This window comes from Delphinapterus leucas, chromosome 19 (genome assembly GCF_059928025.1).
Source record: "Delphinapterus leucas isolate spDelLeu-1000000601 "Yukka" chromosome 19, BTC_Dleu_Yukka2, whole genome shotgun sequence".
Taxonomy (NCBI): domain Eukaryota; kingdom Metazoa; phylum Chordata; class Mammalia; order Artiodactyla; family Monodontidae; genus Delphinapterus; species Delphinapterus leucas.
The window spans coordinates 28816229-28831241 of record NC_143147.1 but is presented as its reverse complement, the minus strand read 5'-3'; the positions used below and the strand labels follow the sequence as shown (position 1 = coordinate 28831241).

The 15013-nt window shown below is 77.0% G+C and overlaps 14 non-coding genes across 14 annotated transcripts; all 14 read right to left on the bottom strand.

The window, feature by feature from the left end:
• Positions 1-616: 616 nt before the first annotated feature.
• On the bottom strand, positions 617-735 carry LOC149745494 (5S ribosomal RNA). The gene has a single exon (XR_016390743.1). It is a non-coding gene; the product is annotated as a 5S ribosomal RNA (ribosomal RNA).
• A 934-nt stretch (positions 736-1669) lies between these two features.
• LOC149745493 (5S ribosomal RNA) lies at positions 1670-1788 on the bottom strand. Its single transcript, XR_016390742.1, has one exon. It is a non-coding gene; the product is annotated as a 5S ribosomal RNA (ribosomal RNA).
• A 932-nt stretch (positions 1789-2720) lies between these two features.
• On the bottom strand, positions 2721-2839 carry LOC149745492 (5S ribosomal RNA). Its single transcript, XR_016390741.1, has one exon. It is a non-coding gene; the product is annotated as a 5S ribosomal RNA (ribosomal RNA).
• Positions 2840-3773: 934 nt separating this feature from the next.
• On the bottom strand, positions 3774-3892 carry LOC149745491 (5S ribosomal RNA). The gene has a single exon (XR_016390026.1). It is a non-coding gene; the product is annotated as a 5S ribosomal RNA (ribosomal RNA).
• Positions 3893-4826: 934 nt separating this feature from the next.
• Positions 4827-4945, bottom strand: LOC149745490 (5S ribosomal RNA). The gene has a single exon (XR_016390740.1). It is a non-coding gene; the product is annotated as a 5S ribosomal RNA (ribosomal RNA).
• A 934-nt stretch (positions 4946-5879) lies between these two features.
• On the bottom strand, positions 5880-5998 carry LOC149745489 (5S ribosomal RNA). Its single transcript, XR_016390739.1, has one exon. It is a non-coding gene; the product is annotated as a 5S ribosomal RNA (ribosomal RNA).
• Positions 5999-6919: 921 nt separating this feature from the next.
• LOC149745488 (5S ribosomal RNA) lies at positions 6920-7038 on the bottom strand. Its single transcript, XR_016390737.1, has one exon. It is a non-coding gene; the product is annotated as a 5S ribosomal RNA (ribosomal RNA).
• Positions 7039-7972: 934 nt separating this feature from the next.
• Positions 7973-8091, bottom strand: LOC149745487 (5S ribosomal RNA). The gene has a single exon (XR_016389978.1). It is a non-coding gene; the product is annotated as a 5S ribosomal RNA (ribosomal RNA).
• Positions 8092-9025: 934 nt separating this feature from the next.
• Positions 9026-9144, bottom strand: LOC149745486 (5S ribosomal RNA). The gene has a single exon (XR_016389937.1). It is a non-coding gene; the product is annotated as a 5S ribosomal RNA (ribosomal RNA).
• A 934-nt stretch (positions 9145-10078) lies between these two features.
• Positions 10079-10197, bottom strand: LOC149745485 (5S ribosomal RNA). Its single transcript, XR_016390736.1, has one exon. It is a non-coding gene; the product is annotated as a 5S ribosomal RNA (ribosomal RNA).
• Positions 10198-11118: 921 nt separating this feature from the next.
• LOC149745484 (5S ribosomal RNA) lies at positions 11119-11237 on the bottom strand. The gene has a single exon (XR_016390735.1). It is a non-coding gene; the product is annotated as a 5S ribosomal RNA (ribosomal RNA).
• A 934-nt stretch (positions 11238-12171) lies between these two features.
• On the bottom strand, positions 12172-12290 carry LOC149745483 (5S ribosomal RNA). The gene has a single exon (XR_016389812.1). It is a non-coding gene; the product is annotated as a 5S ribosomal RNA (ribosomal RNA).
• A 933-nt stretch (positions 12291-13223) lies between these two features.
• On the bottom strand, positions 13224-13342 carry LOC149745482 (5S ribosomal RNA). Its single transcript, XR_016390734.1, has one exon. It is a non-coding gene; the product is annotated as a 5S ribosomal RNA (ribosomal RNA).
• A 934-nt stretch (positions 13343-14276) lies between these two features.
• LOC149745481 (5S ribosomal RNA) lies at positions 14277-14395 on the bottom strand. Its single transcript, XR_016390081.1, has one exon. It is a non-coding gene; the product is annotated as a 5S ribosomal RNA (ribosomal RNA).
• Positions 14396-15013: the final 618 nt, after the last annotated feature.

Here is a 15013-nt window from a genome sequence, read left to right as displayed (position 1 = left end):
GCGGCGCTAGGCGCCGCCCAGCCGCAACCCGGGCCGGCCCTCCTGCCCGACAGCAGCTGGCCCGAAGCCACTGGGAGCCACCATCGTGTCGCCACGGCCCCTCAGCCCCGGCGAGGCCACCCTTGCCCGCACACCACCTGCCGGGCTCAGGAGCCCGCCCCTGGCGGCCGGCAGGCCCGGGGAAGCGGCCCCTGCCCTCGATCCCGCTCCCGCACCCGGCCGCGGCGGCGACACGGCGGGGGGCGAGGCTTTTGCCGGAGGGAGCTGTGGAGGGACACACCCACCGGCACACAGGTGGCGGCACCGGGGCGGGGCGCCGGTGGGGGCGGCCAGGTGCAGGTCGATGGGCTCGCTGGCGGAAGGCACGGCAATCGGGCCCGCGGCGGAGCCTGGGTCCGGGCCAGGCACCCCGGGGGCGTCTGGGGTGCGGCTGCCTTCCAGGGCCGCCTTCTGGCCGCCTGGCGGGCCGGGCTGGCGGGGAGCGCCCCCTCCGGCGCGCGCGCCGTGGTGGGAGGGGCCTGAGGAGGCGGGGCCTGCAGCGGGGCCCCGGCGCGGGCGGAGCCGGCGGCCACCGCCCGCGGGCGAGTTAAAGGAGAAGGCGGAGCGGGAGGCAAAAAGCCTACAGCACCCGGTATTCCCAGGCGGTCTCCCATCCAAGTACTAACCAGGCCCGACCCTGCTTAGCTTCCGAGATCAGACGAGATCGGGCGCGTTCAGGGTGGTATGGCCGTAGACGGGGGCGGGGACGGCGGGCTGCCTCTTGAGGCCCACTTTCGCTGGCGCTTGCGCCTCACCGCCAGCCTGGCGGTCAGCCCGCCCCGGCAGGACCCCGTCGCCCGCCCAGGCAGGGGGAACGGAGGTCTCGGGTACCGGGCGGTGGCGGAGGCGGAGGGTTTGGCCACCCCCTCCCAGCCGAGGGCGGGCGTGACCCAGCGAACCCTTCGGCGCTTGGCGCCCCGCCCAAGATCCGGCCCGTCGCTCACAGGGACGTGGCCCCGGAGGCTTCAGGGCCCGGGGCCCGCGGTCCCTTGGGCATCGCCCCTGTCCGCCCACGCGGCGCTAGGCGCCGCCCGGCCGCAGCCCGGGCCGGCCCTCCTGCCCGACAGCAGCTGGCCCGAAGCCACTGGGAGCCACCATCGTGTCGCCACGGCCCCTCAGCCCCGGCGAGGCCACCCTTGCCCGCACACCACCCGCCGAGCTCAGGAGCCCGCCCCTGGCGGCTGGCAGGCCCGGGGAAGCGGCCCCTGCCCTCGATCCCGCTCCCGCACCCGGCCGCGGCGGCGACACGGCGGGGGGCGGGGCTTTTGCCGGAGGGAGCTGTGGAGGGACACACCCACCGGCACACAGGTGGCGGCCCCGGGGCGGGGCGCCGGTGGGGGCGGCCAGGTGCAGGTCGAGGGGCTCGCTGGCCGAAGGGACGGCAACCGGTCCCGCGGCGGAGCCTGGGTCCGGGCCAGGCACCCCGGGGGCGTCTGGGGTGCGGCTGCCTTCCAGGGCCGCCTTCTGGCCGCCTGGCGGGCCGGGCCGGCGGGGAGCGCCCCCTCCGGCGCGCGCGCCGTGGTGGGAAGGGCCTGAGGAGGCGGGGCCTGCAGCGGGGCCCCGGCGCCGGCGGAGCCGGCGGCCACCGCCCGCGGGCGAGTTAAAGGAGAAGGCGGAGCGGGAGGCAAAAAGCCTACAGCACCCGGTATTCCCAGGCGGTCTCCCATCCAAGTACTAACCAGGCCCGACCCTGCTTAGCTTCCGAGATCAGACGAGATCGGGCGCGTTCAGGGTGGTATGGCCGTAGACGGGGGCGGGGACGGCGGGCTGCCTCTTGAGGCCCACTTTCGCTGGCGCTTGCGCCTCACCGCCAGCCTGGAGGTCAGCCCGCCCCGGCAGGACCCCGTCGCCCGCCCAGGCAGGGGGAACGGAGGTCTCGGGTACCGGGCAGTGGCGGAGGCGGAGGGTTTGGCCACCCCCTCCCAGCCGAGGGCGGGCGTGACCCAGCGAACCCTTCGGCGCTTGGCGCCCCGCCAAGATCCCGCCCGTCGCTCACAGGGACGTGGCCCCGGAGGCTTCAGTGCCCGGGGCCCGCGGTCCCTTGGGCATCGCCCCTGCCCGCCCACGCGGCGCTAGGCGCCGCCCAGCCGCAACCCGGGCCGGCCCTCCTGCCCGACAGCAGCTGGCCCGAAGCCACTGGGAGCCACCATCGTGTCGCCACGGCCCCTCAGCCCCGGCGAGGCCACCCTTGCCGCACACCACCTGCCGGGCTCAGGAGCCCGCCCCTGGCGGCCGGCAGGCCCGGGGAAACGGCCCCTGCACTCGATCCCGCTCCCGCACCCGGCCGTGGCGGCGACACGGCGGGGGGCGAGGCTTTTGCCGGAGGGAGCTGTGGAGGGACACACCCACCGGCACACAGGTGGCGGCCCCGGGGCGGGGCGCCGGTGGGGGCGGCCAGGTGCAGGTCGAGGGGCTCGCTGGCGGAAGGCACGGCAATCGGGCCCGCGGCGGAGCCTGGGTCCGGGCCAGGCACCCCGGGGGCGTCTGGGGTGCGGCTGCCTTCCAGGGCCGCCTTCTGGCCGCCTGGCGGGCCGGGCTGGCGGGGAGCGCCCCCTCCGGCGCGCGCGCCGTGGTGGGAGGGGCCTGAGGAGGCGGGGCCTGCAGCGGGGCCCCGGCGCGGGCGGAGCCGGCGGCCACCGCCCGCGGGCGTGTTAAAGGAGAAGGCGGAGCGGGAGGCAAAAAGCCTACAGCACCCGGTATTCCCAGGCGGTCTCCCATCCAAGTACTAACCAGGCCCGACCCTGCTTAGCTTCCGAGATCAGACGAGATCGGGCGCGTTCAGGGTGGTATGGCCGTAGACGGGGGCGGGGACGGCGGGCTGCCTCTTGAGGCCCACTTTCGCTGGCGCTTGCGCCTCACCGCCAGCCTGGCGGTCAGCCCGCCCCGGCAGGACCCCGTCGCCCGCCCAGGCAGGGGGAACGGAGGTCTCGGGTACCGGGCGGTGGCGGAGGCGGAGGGTTTTGCCACCCCCTCCCAGCCGAGGGCGGGCGTGACCCAGCGAACCCTTCGGCGCTTGGCGCCCCGCCCAAGATCCGGCCCGTCGCTCACAGGGACGTGGCCCCGGAGGCTTCAGGGCCCGGGGCCCGCGGTCCCTTGGGCATCGCCCCTGCCCGCCCACGCGGCGCTAGGCGCCGCCCAGCCGCAGCCCGGGCCGGCCCTCCTGCCCGACAGCAGCTGGCCCGAAGCCACTGGGAGCCACCATCGTGTCGCCACGGCCCCTCAGCCCCGGCGAGGCCACCCTTGCCCGCACACCACCCGCCGAGCTCAGGAGCCCGCCCCTGGCGGCCGGCAGGCCCGGGGAAGCGGCCCCTGCCCTCGATCCCGCTCCCGCACCCGGCCGCGGCGGCGACACGGCGGGGGGCGGGGCTTTTGCCGGAGGGAGCTGTGGAGGGACACACCCACCGGCACACAGGTGGCGGCCCCGGGGCGGGGCGCCGGTGGGGGCGGCCAGGTGCAGGTCGAGGGGCTCGCTGGCGGAAGGCACGGCAATCGGGCCCGCGGCGGAGCCTGGGTCCGGGCCAGGCACCCCGGGGGCGTCTGGGGTGCGGCTGCCTTCCAGGGCCGCCTTCTGGCCGCCTGGCGGGCCGGGCTGGCAGGGAGCGCCCCCTCCGGCGCGCGCGCCGTGGTGGGAGGGGCCTGAGGAGGCGGGGCCTGCAGCGGGGCCCCGGCGCGGGCGGAGCCGGCGGCCACCGCCCGCGGGCGAGTTAAAGGAGAAGGCGGAGCGGGAGGCAAAAACCCTACAGCACCCGGTATTCCCAGGCGGTCTCCCATCCAAGTACTAACCAGGCCCGACCCTGCTTAGCTTCCGAGATCAGACGAGATCGGGCGCGTTCAGGGTGGTATGGCCGTAGACGGGGGCGGGGACGGCGGGCTGCCTCTTGAGGCCCACTTTCGCTGGCGCTTGCGCCTCACCGCCAGCCTGGCGGTCAGCCCGCCCCAGCAGGACCCCGTCGCCCGCCCAGGCAGGGGGAACGGAGGTCTCGGGTACCGGGCGGTGGCGGAGGCGGAGGGTTTGGCCACCCCCTCCCAGCCGAGGGCGGGCGTGACCCAGCGAACCCTTCGGCGCTTGGCGCCCCGCCCAAGATCCGGCCCGTCGCTCACAGGGACGTGGCCCCGGAGGCTTCAGGGCCCGGGGCCCGCGGTGCCTTGGGCATCGCCCCTGCCCGCCCACGCGGCGCTAGGCGCCGCCCAGCCGCAGCCCGGGCCGGCCCTCCTGCCCGACAGCAGCTGGCCCGAAGCCACTGGGAGCCACCATCGTGTCGCCACGGCCCCTCAGCCCCGGCGAGGCCACCCTTGCACGCACACCACCCGCCGAGCTCTGGAGCCCGCCCCTGGCGGCCGGCAGGCCCGGGGAAGCGGCCCCTGCCCTCGATCCCGCTCCCGCACCCGGCAGCGGCGGCGACACGGCGGGGGGCGGGGCTTTTGCCGGAGGGAGCTGTGGAGGGACACACCCACCGGCACACAGGTGGCGGCCCCGGGGCGGGGCGCCGGTGGGGGCGGCCAGGTGCAGGTCGACGGGCTCGCTGGCCGAAGGGACGGCAACCGGGCCCGCGGCGGAGCCTGGGTCCGGGCCAGGCACCCCGGGGGCGTCTGGGGTGCGGCTGCCTTCCAGGGCCGCCTTCTGGCCGCCTGGCGGGCCGGGCCGGCGGGGAGCGCCCCCTCCGGCGCGCGCGCCGTGGTGGGAGGGGCCTGAGGAGGCGGGGCCTGCAGCGGGGCCCCGGCGCCGGCGGAGCCGGCGGCCACCGCCCGCGGGCGAGTTAAAGGAGAAGGCGGAGCGGGAGGCAAAAAGCCTACAGCACCCGGTATTCCCAGGCGGTCTCCCATCCAAGTACTAACCAGGCCCGACCCTGCTTAGCTTCCGAGATCAGACGAGATCGGGCGCGTTCAGGGTGGTATGGCCGTAGACGGGGGCGGGGACGGCGGGCTGCCTCTTGAGGCCCACTTTCGCTGGCGCTTGCGCCTCACCGCCAGCCTGGCGGTCAGCCCGCCCCAGCAGGACCCCGTCGCCTGCCCAGGCAGGGGGAACGGAGGTCTCGGGTACCGGGCGGTGGCGGAGGCGGAGGGTTTGGCCACCCCCTCCCAGCCGAGGGCGGGCGTGACCCAGCGAACCCTTCGGCGCTTGGCGCCCCGCCCAAGATCCGGCCCGTCGCTCACAGGGACGTGGCCGCGGAGGCTTCAGGGCCCGGGGCCCGCGGTGCCTTGGGCATCGCCCCTGCCCGCCCACGCGGCGCTAGGCGCCGCCCAGCCGCAGCCCGGGCCGGCCCTCCTGCCCGACAGCAGCTGGCCCGAAGCCACTGGGAGCCACCATCGTGTCGCCACGGCCCCTCAGCCCCGGCGAGGCCACCCTTGCACGCACACCACCCGCCGAGCTCAGGAGCCCGCCCCTGGCGGCCGGCAGGCCCGGGGAAGCGGCCCCTGCCCTCTATCCCGCTCCCGCACCCGGCAGCGGCGGCGACACGGCGGGGGGCGGGGCTTTTGCCGGAGGGAGCTGTGGAGGGACACACCCACCGGCACACAGGTGGCGGCCCCGGGGCGGGGCGCCGGTGGGGGCGGCCAGGTGCAGGTCGACGGGCTCGCTGGCCGAAGGGACGGCAACCGGGCCCGCGGCGGAGCCTGGGTCCGGGCCAGGCACCCCGGGGGCGTCTGGGGTGCGGCTGCCTTCCAGGGCCGCCTTCTGGCCGCCTGGCGGGCCGGGCCGGCGGGGAGCGCCCCCTCCGGCGCGCGCGCCGTGGTGGGAGGGGCCTGAGGAGGCGGGGCCTGCAGCGGGGCCCCGGCGCGGGCGGAGCCGGCGGCCACCGCCCGCGGGCGAGTTAAAGGAGAAGGCGGAGCAGGAGGCAAAAAGCCTACAGCACCCGGTATTCCCAGGCGGTCTCCCATCCAAGTACTAACCAGGCCCGACCCTGCTTAGCTTCCGAGATCAGACGAGATCGGGCGCGTTCAGGGTGGTATGGCCGTAGACGGGGGCGGGGACGGCGGGCTGCCTCCTGAGGCCCACTTTCGCTGTCGCTTGCGCCTCACCGCCAGCCTGGCGGTCAGCCCGCCCCGGCAGGAACCCGTCGCCCGCCCAGGCAGGGGGAACGGAGGTCTCGGGTACCGGGCGGTGGCGGAGGCGGAGGGTTTGGCCACCCCCTCCCAGCCGAGGGCGGGCGTGACCCAGCGAACCCTTCGGCGCTTGGCGCCCCGCCCAAGATCCGGCCCGTCGCTCACAGGGACGTGGCCGCGGAGGCTTCAGGGCCCGGGGCCCGCGGTCCCTTGGGCATCGCCCCTGCCCGCCGACGCGGCGCTAGGAGCCGCCCAGCCGCAGCCCGGGCCGGCCCTCCTGCCCGACAGCAGCTGGCCCGAAGCCACTGGGAGCCACCATCGTGTCGCCACGGCCCCTCAGCCCCGGCGAGGCCACCCTTGCCCGCACACCACCCGCCGGGCTCAGTAGCCCGCCCCTGGCGGCCGGCAGGCCAGGGGAAGCGGCCCCTGCCCTCGATCCCGCTCCCGCACCCGGCCGCGGCGGTGACACGGCGGGGGGCGGGGCTTTTGCCGGAGGGAGCTGTGGAGGGACACACCCACCGGCACACAGGTGGCGGCCCCGGGGCGGGGCGCCGGTGGGGGCGGCCAGGTGCAGGTCGAGGGGCTCGCTGGCCGAAGGGAAGGCAACCGGGCCCGCGGCGGAGCCTGGGTCCGGGCCAGGCACCCCGGGGCGTCTGGGGTGCGGCTGCCTTCCAGGGCCGCCTTCTGGCCGGGCCGGCGGGGAGCGCCCCCTCCGGCGCGCGCGCCGTGGTGGGAGGGGCCTGAGGAGGCGGGGCCTGCAGCGGGGCCCCGGCGCGGGCGGAGCCGGCGGCCACCGCCCGCGGGCGAGTTAAAGGAGAAGGCGGAGCGGGAGGCAAAAAGCCTACAGCACCCGGTATTCCCAGGCGGTCTCCCATCCAAGTACTAACCAGGCCCGACCCTGCTTAGCTTCCGAGATCAGACGAGATCGGGCGCGTTCAGGGTGGTATGGCCGTAGACGGGGGCGGGGACGGCGGGCTGCCTCTTGAGGCCCACTTTCGCTGGCGCTTGCGCCTCACCGCCAGCCTGGCGGTCAGCCCGCCCCGGCAGGACCACGTCGCCCGCCCAGGCAGGGGGAACGGAGGTCTCGGGTACCGGGCGGTGGCGGAGGCGGAGGGTTTGGCCACCCCCTCCCAGCCGAGGGCGGGCGTGACCCAGCGAACCCTTCCGCGCTTGGCGCCCCGCCCAAGATCCGGCCCGTCGCTCACATGGACGTGGCCCCGGAGGCTTCAGGGCCCGGAGCCCGCGGTCCCTTGGGCATCGCACCTGCCCGCCCACGCGGCGCTAGGCGCCGCCCAGCCGCAGCCCGGGCCGGCCCTCCTGCCCGACAGCAGCTGGCCCGAAGCCACTGGGAGCCACCATCGTGTCGCCACGGCCCCTCAGCCCCGGCGAGGCCACCCTTGCCCGCACACCACCCGCCGAGCTCAGGAGCCCGCCCCTGGCGGCCGGCAGGCCCGGGGAAGCGGCCCCTGCCCTCGATCCCGCTCCCGCACCCGGCCGCGGCGGCGACACGGCGGGGGGCGGGGCTTTTGCCGGAGGGAGCTGTGGAGGGACACACCCACCGGCACACAGGTGGCGGCCCCGGGGCGGGGCGCCGGTGGGGGCGGCCAGGTGCAGGTCGAGGGGCTCGCTGGCGGAAGGCACGGCCATCGGGCCCGCGGCGGAGCCTGGGTCCGGGCCAGGCACCCCGGGGGCGTCTGGGGTGCGGCTGCCTTCCAGGGCCGCCTTCTGGCCGCCTGGCGGGGCGGGCTGGCGGGGAGCGCCCCCTCCGGCGCGCGCGCCGTGGTGGGAGGGGCCTGAGGAGGCGGGGCCTGCAGCGGGGCCCCGGCGCGGGCGGAGCCGGCGGCCACCGCCCGCGGGCGAGTTAAAGGAGAAGGCGGAGCGGGAGGCAAAAACCCTACAGCACCCGGTATTCCCAGGCGGTCTCCCATCCAAGTACTAACCAGGCCCGACCCTGCTTAGCTTCCGAGATCAGACGAGATCGGGCGCGTCCAGGGTGGTATGGCCGTAGACGGGGGCGGGGACGGCGGGCTGCCTCTTGAGGCCCACTTTCGCTGGCGCTTGCGCCTCACCGCCAGCCTGGCGGTCAGCCCGCCCCAGCAGGACCCCGTCGCCCGCCCAGGCAGGGGGAACGGAGGTCTCGGGTACCGGGCGGTGGCGGAGGCGGAGGGTTTGGCCACCCCCTCCCAGCCGAGGGCGGGCGTGACCCAGCGAACCCTTCGGCGCTTGGCGCCCCGCCCAAGATCCGGCCCGTCGCTCACAGGGACGTGGCCCCGGAGGCTTCAGGGCCCGGGGCCCGCGGTGCCTTGGGCATCGCCCCTGCCCGCCCACGCGGCGCTAGGCGCCGCCCAGCCGCAGCCCGGGCCGGCCCTCCTGCCCGACAGCAGCTGGCCCGAAGCCACTGGGAGCCACCATCGTGTCGCCATGGCCCCTCAGCCCCGGCGAGGCCACCCTTGCCCGCACACCACCCGCCGAGCTCAGGAGCCCGCCCCTGGCGGCCGGCAGGCCCGGGGAAGCGGCCCCTGCCCTCGATCCCGCTCCCGCACCCGGCAGCGGCGGCGACACGGCGGGGGGCGGGGCTTTTGCCGGAGGGAGCTGTGGAGGGACACACCCACCGGCACACAGGTGGCGGCCCCGGGGCGGGGCGCCGGTGGGGGCGGCCAGGTGCAGGTCGACGGGCTCGCTGGCCGAAGGGTCGGCAACCGGGCCCGCGGCGGAGCCTGGGTCCGGGCCAGGCACCCCGGGGGCGTCTGGGGTGCGGCTGCCTTCCAGGGCCGCCTTCTGGCCGCCTGGCGGGCCGGGCTGGCGGGGAGCGCCCCCTCCGGCGCGCGCGCCGTGGTGGGAGGGGCCTGAGGAGGCGGGGCCTGCAGCGGGGCCCCGGCGCGAGCGGAGCCGGCGGCCACCGCCCGCGGGCGATTTAAAGGAGAAGGCGGAGCGGGAGGCAAAAATCCTACAGCACCCGGTATTCCCAGGCGGTCTCCCATCCAAGTACTAACCAGGCCCGACCCTGCTTAGCTTCCGAGATCAGACGAGATCGGGCGCGTTCAGGGTGGTATGGCCGTAGACGGGGGCGGGGACGGCGGGCTGCCTCTTGAGGCCCACTTTCGCTGGCGCTTGCGCCTCACCGCCAGCCTGGCGGTCAGCCCGCCCCGGCAGGACCCCGTCGCCCGCCCAGGCAGGGGGAACGGAGGTCTCGGGTACCGGGCGGTGGCGGAGGCGGAGGGTTTGGCCACCCCCTCCCAGCCGAGGGCGGGCGTGACCCAGCGAACCCTTCGGCGCTTGGCGCCCCGCCCAAGATCCGGCCCGTCGCTCACAGGGACGTGGCCCCGGAGGCTTCAGGGCCCGGGGCCCGCGGTCCCTTGGGCATCGCCCCTGTCCGCCCACGCGGCGCTAGGCGCCGCCCAGCCGCAGCCCGGGCCGGCCCTCCTGCCCGACAGCAGCTGGCCCGAAGCCACTGGGAGCCACCATCGTGTCGCCACGGCCCCTCAGCCCCGGCGAGGCCACCCTTGCCCGCACACCACCCGCCGAGCTCAGGAGCCCGCCCCTGGCGGCTGGCAGGCCCGGGGAAGCGGCCCCTGCCCTCGATCCCGCTCCCGCACCCGGCCGCGGCGGCGACACGGCGGGGGGCGGGGCTTTTGCCGGAGGGAGCTGTGGAGGGACACACCCACCGGCACACAGGTGGCGGCCCCGGGGCGGGGCGCCGGTGGGGGCGGCCAGGTGCAGGTCGAGGGGCTCGCTGGCCGAAGGGACGGCAACCGGGCCCGCGGCGGAGCCTGGGTCCGGGCCAGGCACCCCGGGGGCGTCTGGGGTGCGGCTGCCTTCCAGGGCCGCCTTCTGGCCGCCTGGCGGGCCGGGCCGGCGGGGAGCGCCCCCTCCGGCGCGCGCGCCGTGGTGGGAAGGGCCTGAGGAGGCGGGGCCTGCAGCGGGGCCCCGGCGCCGGCGGAGCCGGCGGCCACCGCCCGCGGGCGAGTTAAAGGAGAAGGCGGAGCGGGAGGCAAAAAGCCTACAGCACCCGGTATTCCCAGGCGGTCTCCCATCCAAGTACTAACCAGGCCCGACCCTGCTTAGCTTCCGAGATCAGACGAGATCGGGCGCGTTCAGGGTGGTATGGCCGTAGACGGGGGCGGGGACGGCGGGCTGCCTCTTGAGGCCCACTTTCGCTGGCGCTTGCGCCTCACCGCCAGCCTGGAGGTCAGCCCGCCCCGGCAGGACCCCGTCGCCCGCCCAGGCAGGGGGAACGGAGGTCTCGGGTACCGGGCAGTGGCGGAGGCGGAGGGTTTGGCCACCCCCTCCCAGCCGAGGGCGGGCGTGACCCAGCGAACCCTTCGGCGCTTGGCGCCCCGCCCAAGATCCGGCCCGTCGCTCACAGGGACGTGGCCGCGGAGGCTTCAGGGCCCGGGGCCCGCGGTCCCTTGGGCATCGCCCCTGCCCGCCGACGCGGCGCTAGGAGCCGCCCAGCCGCAGCCCGGGCCGGCCCTCCTGCCCGACAGCAGCTGGCCCGAAGCCACTGGGAGCCACCATCGTGTCGCCACGGCCCCTCAGCCCCGGCGAGGCCACCCTTGCCCGCACACCACCCGCCGGGCTCAGTAGCCCGCCCCTGGCGGCCGGCAGGCCAGGGGAAGCGGCCCCTGCCCTCGATCCCGCTCCCGCACCCGGCCGCGGCGGTGACACGGCGGGGGGCGGGGCTTTTGCCGGAGGGAGCTGTGGAGGGACACACCCACCGGCACACAGGTGGCGGCCCCGGGGCGGGGCGCCGGTGGGGGCGGCCAGGTGCAGGTCGAGGGGCTCGCTGGCCGAAGGGAAGGCAACCGGGCCCGCGGCGGAGCCTGGGTCCGGGCCAGGCACCCCGGGGCGTCTGGGGTGCGGCTGCCTTCCAGGGCCGCCTTCTGGCCGGGCCGGCGGGGAGCGCCCCCTCCGGCGCGCGCGCCGTGGTGGGAGGGGCCTGAGGAGGCGGGGCCTGCAGCGGGGCCCCGGCGCGGGCGGAGCCGGCGGCCACCGCCCGCGGGCGAGTTAAAGGAGAAGGCGGAGCGGGAGGCAAAAAGCCTACAGCACCCGGTATTCCCAGGCGGTCTCCCATCCAAGTACTAACCAGGCCCGACCCTGCTTAGCTTCCGAGATCAGACGAGATCGGGCGCGTTCAGGGTGGTATGGCCGTAGACGGGGGCGGGGACGGCGGGCTGCCTCTTGAGGCCCACTTTCGCTGGCGCTTGCGCCTCACCGCCAGCCTGGCGGTCAGCCCGCCCCGGCAGGACCACGTCGCCCGCCCAGGCAGGGGGAACGGAGGTCTCGGGTACCGGGCGGTGGCGGAGGCGGAGGGTTTGGCCACCCCCTCCCAGCCGAGGGCGGGTGTGACCCAGCGAACCCTTCCGCGCTTGGCGCCCCGCCCAAGATCCGGCCCGTCGCACACAGGGACGTGGTCCCGGAGGCTTCAGGGCCCGGGGCCCGCGGTCCCTTGGGCATCGCCCCTGCCCGCCCACGCGGCGCTAGGCGCCGCCCAGCCGCAGCCCGGGCCGGCCCTCCTGCCCGACAGCAGCTGGCCCGAAGCCACTGGGAGCCACCATCGTGTCGCCACGGCCCCTCAGCCCCGGCGAGGCCACCCTTGCCCGTACACCACCCGCCGAGCTCAGGAGCCCGCCCCTGGCGGCCGGCAGGCCCGGGGAAGCGGCCCCTGCCCTCGATCCCGCTCCCGCACCCGGCAGCGGCGGCGACACGGCGGGGGGCGGGGCTTTTGCCGGAGGGAGCTGTGGAGGGACACACCCACCGGCACACAGGTGGCGGCCCCGGGGCGGGGCGCCGGTGGGGGCGGCCAGGTGCAGGTCGACGGGCTCGCTGGCCGAAGGGACGGCAACCGGGCCCGCGGCGGAGCCTGGGTCCGGGCCAGGCACCCCGGGGGCGTCTGGGGTGCGGCTGCCTTCCAGGGCCGCCTTCTGGCCGCCTGGCGGGCCGGGCCGGCGGGGAGCGCCCCCTCCGGCGCGCGTGCCGTGGTGGGAGGGGCCTGAGGAGGCGGGGCCTGCAGCGGGGCCCCGGCGCGGGCGGAGCCGGCGGCCACCGCCCGCGGGCGAGTTAAAGGAGAAGGCGGAGCGGGAGGCAAAAAGCCTACAGCACCCGGTATTCCCAGGCGGTCTCCCATCCAAGTACTAACCAGGCCCGACCCTGCTTAGCTTCCGAGATCAGACGAGATCGGGCGCGTTCAGGGTAGTATGGCCGTAGACGGGGGCGGGGACGGCGGGCTGCCTCTTGAGGCCCACTTTCGCTGGCGCTTGCGCCTCACCGCCAGCCTGGCGGTCAGCCCGCCCCGGCAGGACCCCGTCGCCCGCCCAGGCAGGGGGAACGGAGGTCTCGGGTACCGGGCGGTGGCGGAGGCGGAGGGTTTGGCCACCCCCTCCCAGCCGAGGGCGGGCGTGACCCAGCGAACCCTTCGGCGCTTGGCGCCCCGCCAAGATCCCGCCCGTCGCTCACAGGGACGTGGCCCCGGAGGCTTCAGTGCCCGGGGCCCGCGGTCCCTTGGGCATCGCCCCTGCCCGCCCACGCGGCGCTAGGCGCCGCCCAGCCGCAACCCGGGCCGGCCCTCCTGCCCGACAGCAGCTGGCCCGAAGCCACTGGGAGCCACCATCGTGTCGCCACGGCCCCTCAGCCCCGGCGAGGCCACCCTTGCCCGCACACCACCTGCCGGGCTCAGGAGCCCGCCCCTGGCGGCCGGCAGGCCCGGGGAAGCGGCCCCTGCCCTCGATCCCGCTCCCGCACCCGGCCGCGGCGGCGACACGGCGGGGGGCGAGGCTTTTGCCGGAGGGAGCTGTGGAGGGACACACCCACCGGCACACAGGTGGCGGCACCGGGGCGGGGCGCCGGTGGGGGCGGCCAGGTGCAGGTCGATGGGCTCGCTGGCGGAAGGCACGGCAATCGGGCCCGCGGCGGAGCCTGGGTCCGGGCCAGGCACCCCGGGGGCGTCTGGGGTGCGGCTGCCTTCCAGGGCCGCCTTCTGGCCGCCTGGCGGGCCGGGCTGGCGGGGAGCGCCCCCTCCGGCGCGCGCGCCGTGGTGGGAGGGGCCTGAGGAGGCGGGGCCTGCAGCGGGGCCCCGGCGCGGGCGGAGCCGGCGGCCACCGCCCGCGGGCGAGTTAAAGGAGAAGGCGGAGCGGGAGGCAAAAAGCCTACAGCACCCGGTATTCCCAGGCGGTCTCCCATCCAAGTACTAACCAGGCCCGACCCTGCTTAGCTTCCGAGATCAGACGAGATCGGGCGCGTTCAGGGTGGTATGGCCGTAGACGGGGGCGGGGACGGCGGGCTGCCTCTTGAGGCCCACTTTCGCTGGCGCTTGCGCCTCACCGCCAGCCTGGCGGTCAGCCCGCCCCGGCAGGACCCCGTCGCCCGCCCAGGCAGGGGGAACGGAGGTCTCGGGTACCGGGCGGTGGCGGAGGCGGAGGGTTTGGCCACCCCCTCCCAGCCGAGGGCGGGCGTGACCCAGCGAACCCTTCGGCGCTTGGCGCCCCGCCCAAGATCCGGCCCGTCGCTCACAGGGACGTGGCCCCGGAGGCTTCAGGGCCCGGGGCCCGCGGTCCCTTGGGCATCGCCCCTGCCCGCCCACGCGGCGCTAGGCGCCGCCCAGCCGCAGCCCGGGCCGGCCCTCCTGCCCGACAGCAGCTGGCCCGAAGCCACTGGGAGCCACCATCGTGTCGCCACGGCCCCTCAGCCCCGGCGAGGCCACCCTTGCCCGCACACCACCCGCCGAGCTCAGGAGCCCGCCCCTGGCGGCCGGCAGGCCCGGGGAAGCGGCCCCTGCCCTCGATCCCGCTCCCGCACCCGGCCGCGGCGGCGACACGGCGGGGGGCGGGGCTTTTGCCGGAGGGAGCTGTGGAGGGACACACCCACCGGCACACAGGTGGCGGCCCCGGGGCGGGGCGCCGGTGGGGGCGGCCAGGTGCAGGTCGAGGGGCTCGCTGGCCGAAGGGACGGCAACCGGGCCCGCGGCGGAGCCTGGGTCCGGGCCAGGCACCCCGGGGGCGTCTGGGGTGCGGCTGCCTTCCAGGGCCGCCTTCTGGCCGCCTGGCGGGCCGGGCCGGCGGGGAGCGCCCCCTCCGGCGCGCGCGCCGTGGTGGGAGGGGCCTGAGGAGGCGGGGCCTGCAGCGGGGCCCCGGCGCGGGCGGAGCCGGCGGCCACCGCCCGCGGGCGAGTTAAAGGAGAAGGCGGAGCAGGAGGCAAAAAGCCTACAGCACCCGGTATTCCCAGGCGGTCTCCCATCCAAGTACTAACCAGGCCTGACCCTGCTTAGCTTCCGAGATCAGACGAGATCGGGCGCGTTCAGGGTGGTATGGCCGTAGACGGGGGCGGGGACGGCGGGCTGCCTCCTGAGGCCCACTTTCGCTGTCGCTTGCGCCTCACCGCCAGCCTGGCGGTCAGCCCGCCCCGGCAGGAACCCGTCGCCCGCCCAGGCAGGGGGAACGGAGGTCTCGGGTACCGGGCGGTGGCGGAGGCGGAGGGTTTGGCCACCCCCTCCCAGCCGAGGGCGGGCGTGACCCAGCGAACCCTTCGGCGCTTGGCGCCCCGCCCAAGATCCGGCCCGTCGCTCACAGGGACGTGGCCCCGGAGGCTTCAGGGCCCGGGGCCCGCGGTCCCTTGGGCATCGCCCCTGTCCGCCCACGCGGCGCTAGGCGCCGCCCGGCCGCAGCCCGGGCCGGCCCTCCTGCCCGACAGCAGCTGGCCCGAAGCCACTGGGAGCCACCATCGTGTCGCCACGGCCCCTCAGCCCCGGCGAGGCCACCCTTGCCCGCACACCACCCGCCGAGCTCAGGAGCCCGCCCCTGGCGGCTGGCAGGCCCGGGGAAGCGGCCCCTGCCCTCGATCCCGCTCCCGCACCCGGCCGCGGCGGCGACACGGCGGGGGGCGGGGCTTTTGCCGGAGGGAGCTGTGGAGGGACACACCCACCGGCACACAGGTGGCG